The sequence below is a fragment of the Panthera tigris genome, chromosome C1 (genome assembly GCF_018350195.1).
Source record: "Panthera tigris isolate Pti1 chromosome C1, P.tigris_Pti1_mat1.1, whole genome shotgun sequence".
NCBI classification, from domain to species: Eukaryota; Metazoa; Chordata; class Mammalia; order Carnivora; family Felidae; genus Panthera; species Panthera tigris.
This window is the reverse complement of record NC_056667.1, coordinates 32,532,261-32,542,588: the sequence shown is the minus strand read 5'-3', so window position 1 is coordinate 32,542,588 and position 10,328 is coordinate 32,532,261.

Sequence of the window (10,328 nt, the reverse complement as noted above, 5' to 3'; positions counted from 1 at the left end):
TACCTGAGAATGTGACCTTATTTGGAGATGGGAAGTTACAGAGGTAATCAACTTAAAATGAGGTCTTTAGGATGGGCTCTAGTCCAATGTGCCTGGTGTCCTTATGAAAGAGGAGAGGGAGTTTGGACACAGATGTGCATAGAGGGAAGATCCTATGAAGACACCTAGGGAGAAGATGACCATGTATAAGCCAAGAAGAGAGGCCTGGAACAGACCCTTTGCTAAGCCCTCAGAAGAACTAACCTTGCCAATACTTTGATTTTGAACCTTAGCCTTCAGAACTGTAGACAATAAATTTGTTTTTTCTTTTAAGCCCTCCAGTTTATGGCAGTCCTGGCAAACACGAGGGATGAAGTCATGCCATAAACCACAGATTGGAAATACTGTATGTCCTGAAATCTAAGATGTTATGAGTTGTAGGATACACCCCAGTTTAAGAGTTGTCTATGTGTAAAGAGACGTACATCCTAGAATCAATAAATATGGCAGTGTAGATGAGGGGCAAAAGTACCTTGTTCTATAAACTAAACACGAACTAAGCAGAGATTGGGAAGAACTGGAGGAGACGTGCTAGAGCTTATATTGCCATGGGTTCAGGGAAAGCAATCTAGTGGCCTGTCTTTATGCCATAAGCTGCTGTTCCCCAGGGTGAAGCCTTGTAGAGGAGTAGTTTGTGTCATCATGGGATAGCACCAGTGAGAGTACAAAAGGACAAGGTAACAAATCTAAGATTGAGATTAGAGAGTATCACAGAACAGGGTCCCAAATTCCTGGTCTTCAAGATAGTCTTGAAAGAGAGAAATGGGGGAAGACACTGAGAGCGAGTGAGCCAGTGAACCCAAAGGAGCGTGTGGTTGACGTTAAAAGGATGCAGATGACCCTTCTAGAACTGATGCTTGAAGGCCAACATGAGAACCAAGGACATTGGTGTAGGATTTGGTGGGCATAGAGACCAATGACCAAAGATTAGGTAGGAGGAAGGCAGTGCGATAGAAGCCAGGGCAGGCACCAGGTGCCCAAATGCCTGAGCCGTGTTTGATAGAACCTTGGCAAGAAGGATGATAGAGGTGTGATATTTTGAAATCACCAAGTCTAAGCTTGAAATTATTACTCTTACCTGAGAGTGACTGGGTTTACCTGAAAATAACCTGGGTTGAATTTTCTGACTTTGGAGGGAATTGAGGAGGTAGGTCAAGACAAATTAATTCTGGTTAAAATCAATTTGGGAAAAGTATATTTGACTTTATACACTCATACTTGTCTAGATTTAATGTGTTTTTTTTTTTTTTTACTCAGTGTACCAGTTTTCACTTATAACCCATTGCCTACCCCTCCTCCCACATTATATGGATTTCACTTGCACCAAGAACAGTCAATTGTTTGTCTTATCCATTTCCCCTTGGTTTCCTAACCTGCTTTGAGTTACAGACCACTTGAGAATGTGATGGAAAGTATGACTGTTTCTGTAGAAATGTGCATGTGTGTGCACATCCATATCAAATTTGGCATGAAATTTCAGGGACTTCCCAACCACTCTAAAACCCCTCACACTGTCAAAAAATGGAAATAAAAAGTAGATTTGTGTTAATAGAAATGTATTAAGAATTCTGGTTCAAGGTAAGACTTGGGTACATTCATTCACCTCCCTTGCCTTCCTAGAAACCACTGAAATGACAGTTAAAGATATGTAGAGAAAAATGAATCCATGACCGCTCTGAAAACAGGAAGGAGTGCTCTGGGTAGACAAGAGATTTCATCAAATTTCTGGAAGATGGAAATTATATGGGCTTGCATTTTATTATTTTGAAAGTTCAGTATATAATAGGAAACCATGGCCTAGAACTCAAATGGAAGATTCCATGGGACAAATCTTTCTTCAGAGAGGCTCTAAGTTTAGGATTGGTACATATAGAGGATAAAAATGAGCTGTGAGGCAGCAGTCTGGGTGGTTAACTGGAAAGATGTCCTCAGGACATTTTGGCTTAAGTAATTCCTTCCTTTCTTAGATGTGTATAGAGTTTGAATTCTAAGAATTGTTTTTGTGAACTTATAAAAAATTTGCTGAAGGAAAGCTCAAAGTATGAAGTTGGAGCAAGGAAGCAAGGCAGAATGATATTTGAAGCAGGCCCAGAGGATAAAGTGGAAATCCTGGGGGTTGAACAGGAGGGTAAAAAAAAAAAAAAAAAAAAGCCATTTCAGACCAGGAGAGAAATACTTTTAAGTGCCCCACTTTTGTTTGACAATGGTGGGAATTCCAAATCCCCCTGCCTGCTCTCCACCCAGGTATTCCAAAGAGAAGGATCTCTCTGCACAAAGGCCACAGTCTGCCTTCATATTTAGAACAAATAGACCCTGTTAACTGCAAAGGAAACTTGCAATGAGCTACCTATACTTTCTACAAACTCCTTCGTCAGTAAATATAAATGGTCAACTAAGGACCACTTGACATCTGAGGGAAATCAACACCATAAGAGATGAAGACCAAGGTAAACAAATAAGAAGTGACCTGGAAGGATATGGAAATATTAAAAGCAATTCAGAGATTTTCACATAGATGAAATAATGACACATTGCTATGAAAAAGATGTAATTAGAAGAAGAGAAAAAAATGCTCATAAATTAAAAATATAATTGTTGAAATTTTAAAATGTAGTAAAATGTCTGAATAACAGAAAAGACACTAATAACTTACAAATGACTAAACAGGAAGATGTAGTTAAAAAAACTTTCTGAACCCAGTACAAAAAGATAGCAAGTTTAAGAGATATGTAAAAAAGACAATAAATATGGTTTGAGAGGGTCTAATATTTGTATAAAAGATACAAAGGAGGGGCGCCTGGGTGACTTAGTTGGTTAAGCATCCAACTCTTGATTTCAGCTCAGGTCATGAGTTCAAACCCTGGGTCGGGCTCTGTTCTGTCAGTGCAGAGCCTGCTTGGGATTCTCTCTCTTTCCCTCTCTCTCTCTACCCCTCCCCTGATCATGTGCACTGTCTCAAAAATAAATAAATAAACTTAAAAAAAAGATAAAGGAAATATTCAAATAAAACAATAAATTTCCTCTGAGCTAAAGAATCAAACTCTTGAATTTAAAGGAGCCCACTGACTTCTAAGCAGAATGAATGAGAAAAGACCCAAACTAAGACACACTCTGATGGAATTTCACTACTCTGGAAGTGAAGACAAATACTATGAATGCTCTAGGCAAGAGGAAAAATCAGATTATTCACAAGGAAATGGGGAATAGATTCACATACCACTTTAGTAATCAACTTTAGATGCTAGTAGACAATGGAATAATACTTTCGAAGTTTGAAATGAAAGTAAACCAAGAATTCTATACCCAGCTGTATTTTCTTATACCCAGCTGTATTAATTAGGCTGCTTTTGACTATAAGAAACAGAAAGCCAACCTCAAGGGGCTTAAATAAGGAAATGTATTATCTCACTTTATATGAAATTCAGAGGTAGAACATCACAAGTGTTGGTAAATTCATCAGCTTAATATCATAAATGACAAAAAAACTTTCCTGATTCTTCTGCTATTCTGCTGCGTCATCCTCAGCTTTTTGGCTTTGTAATCTTCTCTAGTTCTTCTCTAGTTGGCTAGTTCTTCTCCTAAGCCAATCATTGGAAAGGTAATAGGATAACCATACTGATGTAGGTCAGGAATTACCCTGCATGGACACATGGAGAGGGAGAATGCCTGTATCAAAGAAGATCCTATTATGAGAAGCATAGGGGTGGGAGTAGATGAATGTTGTGACATGCAGTAGTGTCTGCTGTACCAGGCACATGAATAATTAAATGTGAGAATAAAATAAACATATTGTCAGACATGTTGGGACTCAAAATTTGCTTTCCACATAGCCTTTCCAAAAAAGAACAATTACTGGAGCATATTCTCTAGCCAAACAATACATGATCGAGAAATGATGAAAATATTGGACCCAAGAAACCATAGTAATAACTCAGTAGGGCAATGAAAATAAATCCTAGGATAACAACTGGGAGCAGATCTAGAAAGCAACTGTTAGCAATCAAAGTCAAGAATGTCTTCAAGAAGAAAGTGGATTCCATTACACACAGTGTATACTTAAGAATGTTTATGGGCTCCTGCTGGCTTCTGGCTTTCCCTTTCTTCTCAGAAACTCTGGGGTGCAGTGGAGGCTGGAGTGGGAGGAATACTTTTCTGCTTTGCATTTTCTATTCTTCTGTACTACTTTTTTTTTAAGTGCACGTATTGCTTTTACAATAACATCTTAGTACAGTACAGATATTGGCATGTTGCGGAGTAGGCTGCTTTCTGATAGGCACCAGCACTAGAAAAGTTGAGAATCCTGCAACGTGAGGAGGTGCTGTATAGTGACCACTGGCTGCCACTTTCCTGCTTGCTCTCCTGGCACTTCCTGGACCTCTGCTCTCACAAGAAGTGTCCTGGTCATTACAATGTGTCTTCCTATGCTAGATGCTCCTCTGTGAGGAGACTTGCCACTATATGATGGTGAAGTTTCAGCGGTGGTGGAGGGTCAGTATTGCTTACAAAGTCCTCAAATTGCCCATGAAACACTCTGTTTACCTGCAGTTCTGGAGACTGTGATTTCTCTCAATAAGCTCAATAAAACTGGTTTCTCTTCACTCAGTTGCCGTTCTTTGACTAGGCACTCAATGAAACTCTTGGCTTGTGTTTACACACCACACCACACCACACCACACCACATACCATACCTGGCCACACACCATACTACACCACACTGCACCAAACCAAAGTATCTTCATCTCCAGAATCCTGCTCAATGTGACAAAATGCTCATACATGGAGAGAACTGTAGGACCTGTCGGGAGAAGGAATAGGGACTCACATCCCTATCTCATGATCCCTCAAGGGCATGTACTTTTGGAAAGAAATGCTGCCTGTAGTGGCCTAGCCTCTGAAAATCCGTCTTCTCTCTGTTTGTGGTAAAGGTGGTGAGGGGCAGGGCGCCTGAACATATGTGCGTGTAAGTTGGATACTTGCCTGACTCACCTCCGCTGAATTTCATAATTGTGCTTACATTACTCAGGAAAACTCAGATTTGGTACTGTGCACATGATCTTTCCTAGCGATGAGCTTTCACATACCTTGTGGTGACCTTAAAGCTCTCTGTGTAGAAACATGTTATAGAAAAAAAAAATCTAGAACTGGAAATTCCCAGGAATATCATAAAAAAGAAACTAGCTACAAAAGACTGGACATCCTACTTCCAAATCACTCCTGTTGAAGCGGCCAGGGAAAGATCATAGGCATTTGGCACGATTTCCCATTTCCCATTTTAAGCTAGAAGCAGAAATATTGAATTTTAGTTGGCTGTGATGGTTGTGCAATTTAATTACCAGCCTTAACTTTTAAACACTGGAGAAGAATTTGTTTGAGAGAAAGTATTGTCAGACGAGTGGTGCATTAGACTGATGGCTAAGATTTCTTTCTTTTAAAAAAAATTTTTTTTAACGTTTATTTATTTTTTGAGAGAGAGAGAGAGAGAGAGAGAGAGAGAGTGAGCAGGGGTGGGGCAGAGAGAGACAAGGAGACACAGAATCTGAAGCAGGCTCCAGGCTCCGAGCTGTCAGCGCAGAGCCCAATGCGGGGCTCGAACTCACAAGCTGTGAGATCATGACCCGAGCCGAAGTCAGATGCTTAACTGACTGAGCCACCCAGGCGCCCCATTGATGGCTAAGATTTCTACACACAGCACTTTCACTACTGGTTCAGAGTGTGGCTCTAGCGATTTTCTCTTTCCTGAATGTTGGTTTCTTTCTTTTTTTTTTTTTAATTTTTTTTTTTCAACGTTTTTTATTTATTTTTGGGACAGAGAGAGACAGAGCATGAACGGGGGAGGGGCAGAGAGAGAGGGAGACACAGAATCGGAAACAGGCTCCAGGCTCCGAGCCATCAGCCCAGAGCCTGACGCGGGGCTCGAACTCACGGACCGCGAGATCGTGACCTGGCTGAAGTCGGACGCTTAACCGACTGCGCCACCCAGGCGCCCCATGAATGTTGGTTTCAAGGCAAGATTATCAGCCATTTGGATACCTTCAGAAGCATGCACTGTGGGCACCAACACAGGGTCCTTAAGCGAGGTGCTAGAACAATAGTCCTCTAGCCCTCCATGAGACAGGGAAGCTTCTCGAGTTCATAAAGGTAGGCTCTCACTTTAGTCTTTACAAAATAAAGGAAGGCTGTGCCCCCTGCCTCTCCCCCAATGTTTGTGCTGGGGTTTGCCTGATTCCTATATTCATTAAACAGATACATATGAGTGCCTGCTATGTGCTGGACCCTATTCCAGGCTGTCTTAACAGACAAAACAGATTACTGTCATACAACTTATTCCTACTAGAGGGAGACACACAGAAAACCCTATATTACTTATCCTATATTAATAAGGAAAGCTTATGTTCTTTAGAAAGAGGTAAGAACTTTGGGAAAAAGAGAGCGGGCTAAGAGGAATCGTGGGTGAAGGGTAGGCCTCATTGAGAAGGTGACATTGCAGCTAAGTCCTCAGTGGGATGGGGTGGAAGGGGCAGTGTTCCAGACAGACGGAATGGCCAGGGCAGAGCCCTGTAGGTGGGAGCATCCAGGACAGCAAGGAGGCCCGTCCTGTGTGTGTGGAGTTTCCCCTTCCTCTCGGATACAGATACTGACCGTTGGAAGTAAAGGCCCCGGAACCACGTGATAGACACGCTTGCAGAGAAATCTGATGTTTGGAACGAACACATTAGGAGCTATTTCATTTATGAAATGAGTCACCACGGCAGTGCAGCAGGGACCCCAGATTGCTGGTGCCCACCCCCAGAGCTTCTGAGTCAGTAGATCTGGGTTGGCGCTCGAGAATTTTGCCTTTCGAACAAGTTCCCAGGTGATGCTGATGCTGCTTCTTTGGTCACCCCTGTTTGAGACCCACTGCTCACATACAACGGGATTCCTCTAATGGGAAGTCAGCGGTGCATTTTAGGTATGATTTCTTGCTTGACCCCTTGTTTGGTTGTCATGAATAACTTCTATTCGTCAGGAATTTATACCGTCACATGTTGTGAGGCTCACGTGGCCATCCGGGCCAACCTTTTACCTTTCCGGGCAATAATTTGTTACCATTTTAGCCCCAGCTTGACCAATGAGGAATGGACACCTGAAGAGGTTGTGGCTTGCCTAAGCGACATACTGAAGTTTCTGAACAGATGCCGGTATGCGAAAGGAATGAAAATATGACCTCCCCTTCTTCCTTGTTTCTAACCACTGGATGTACAAACTGGCTTCAGTTTGGCTTTTCACCTGGAGAGGGGCACATTATGGTTTTAAAAGAAAATCAGAATTCCTGAGACCGCACTGTGATCTTTGCCACATCTTTAGGCCCGGAGTGCATGTTGGGCTCTGCCTGTTTCGAACTGGTGTGCTTCTGATTTCTTCCTCAGGTCTCCGATGCATTTCCTTGGTTTGCTTTCCTCTCCTCTTTCCTCCTCGGTTATGCCAGGGCCTGTTCCTCCCTCACCTGGCGGCCCTCCTCCCAGTGAAGATGTCTTGCTGGGAGGGGCTCGCTTTGCAGCGTGCAGGGGCCTCCGACACGAGGTGGCTCATTGCTAGCACCTAGCCTGGGACACTGGCATCCACTTGATCCTTTTTTAGTGGCAAGATTTGTGAGATGAAAAAGCTACACGTTTAACAGTAGCTTCATTTCACCGAAATCTTCAGTTTATGTCTCCCCAAAGGCATGTCTGAAGCTTTTCTCTCTACTCTACCCTTGAGATGATGAGAGGGACATTTTTTGCCCTAAAAAGATATTTGCCCGTTGAATTGGTCCCTTCACCTTCCTGCACCTTAGTTTCCTTGTCAGCAAAGCAGGAAATGTGATCCTTCTTTAGAAGGGAGACCTTTAGAGGTTCTGGGGCTTGAAGGCTTGGTTCTCTGCTAGTCTGAGCAGCCACCTGGGAGGTGCAAGGTTTCAGGATCTGTGCCCGGAAGGAACGCCTGAAGGGCTTGCTTCTGAAAGCAATTTATCTTTGGTCGTCCCTGCCCTCCCTGTGGCCCCGTTGACATTAGGGTGTGTGGACAAGGACCCCTCTGCTGAATTAAGGATGGGATCCTTTGCAGAGGGGCTCAGAAGGCAACAGGGACTCATTTATGTTATGGTTTTTTTCCTTTTGTATATTATCTTTGAAGAGTCAGCTTTTAAATCTTAATCTCTAGATAAGTCACTAATATCTTAAAAAAATTAGCAGTTAAGACAATACCCCGGAAATCCCTGGAAGGCAATAATGAATGGCGTTGCCAAAATTTGTAACCTCATGTTTGGATTTGAATAAATGTCTTTCTTGTTCTCGCTGTCTAGCTGCCGTGTGTGGGCAGAATGCTAGAACAGTCTACCCTCTGGACCTTGCCCCAGGCAGAAGTGGGGACACCCTCCATGGCTCAATCTGCTGTACAAGCACATGGCAGGGTGCTTGGGGGAGGCTGGAGCCAGACTGTCATCCAGACATTCTCCTTTTGGGCTGCAGACTGTATATAGGAAAGTGGAACCCTCTAGTCTCACTGGGCCACGGAGGCAGTTCACAGATCTGGCACCCTCTGACCCCCAAGTCCTGTCAGTCCCCACTGGATCAGCGGTCCACACTGGTGGTGCCTGGCTAGGGCCTGGCATCTATATTTAAAAGCACCCTTGGCTAATTCCAATGGGTCAACAGCACAGTGTTAACAGGGAAGCCGGCTGCTTCTGAATCTGCTTTTGCACATCTGTCTGAGCTGGTCTTAATCTTTCCGGGCACCTGGGCAGGTAGAGGGATTTCCCAGCCAGTGAGGCTGTCATGTGAGCGGGCAGGTGAAACTATGACGGGTGTTATTTGCCACTCCTTCCTGAGGGACACATCCAGCAGGAGCCTGGGCCTGCAAGAGGTCCCTGTGGTTACCGTGGCTGCTGGGCCATCGGGGGCTATCTCACTGAGGCCTCTGCTCTGAAGGTGTCTGTTGATAGGCACTGCAGTGGGTGGCAGGGGAGGAGAAGGTGATTTGGCCCCATCTTGGCAAGATGTCCTCTGCATCAACGGTTAGTGCTCAGACAGTTGCTGATTGTCATATTGTGTGTCTGATGCTTTTCCTTTTTTTTTTTTTTTTTTTTTTTATAAAATAAAGACCTACTGTTTCTAACGAGAACTGGCAATCAACCAGAAAAGTGTGAATTTAAAGCTTACTTACAGAGGGAAGATACTTTTTGCAATTCGGCTACTTTTAGTGCATATGAACAGGGGCACAGGCACCCACTGATCAGAACAGCCGCAGGCCATGTGCTAGAGTGGGATCCTGGAGACCCCTGCTGGGCCTGGGTTATTCCTCCAGTTGATGGATCATGGGGACGTTCCAGGGTCTTGGGAGAGGGGCCAGGGCAAGGTGGGCAATGGTGGGACAGTCAAGAGATTTACCAAACGGTAAAAAATGTCAGTATTTTACCAACCAATATGCCTATAAGGGTGCATACTGTTGAGATCCCAGATCTGCTTGTAAAAGATACTAAAAGTTCTGGTTGGCCTCTGTTAGAGTATGGGACAGGCCAGGGTGGGTGGAAAATACCATGAAAAAGCATGGTTATGTCTGGTCGTTGTTGTGTGTGTCCCCAGGGCTGGACAGACACGTAGAAGGTACTCAGTAAATATTTTGCAACCCTTGTGACTCTGAAGAACAGGAAGTCAGAGTTGCCTAAAAATTAAGGAAACACCACTGAGCGTGGTAATGTACCGATGCTGCATCGGGTCCTGGGTAGAAGGGTTATCCCCAGACACTGAGCTGCCTTTTGTGGGCACAGCATCTGCAGGAGGGAGAGGATGCTTTCTTACTCCTAGCGTGGGAGGAGCCCACAACCTGGATTAGATAAACCAGATCGTTCCCAGCCTCTTTAGACTGGTGTCCCAGCCGGTGTTGGGGCTCCACTGATAGGTGCATGTTTCTGAGCTGATAGTTCTGTGTCTACATTATGTTATTACATCTTCTTTTTCTGTTTTTCTGTTGTAGATTACTTTGTTTCAGTGTGGTGTTCATCATTGTAACTTTTTTTTTTTTTTTCTATTTCTTTCTTCTCCATTTTTACTTTCTGATTTATTTCGAATGGAGGCACTGAGTCTAACTTTGGGGTTAGGAGCCTGGCTCTGGAGCTGGATTGCCTGGGTTCAAATCCAGCTGTGTAGTATGTGCCCTCTCTGTGTTTTGGATTTCCCATCCATAAAGGGAGTGATAATAGGTCCCACCTCATGGGGTTGTTGCAAGTATTACTAAACGTAACACACTTCGCATAGTACCTGGCAAATCCTAAG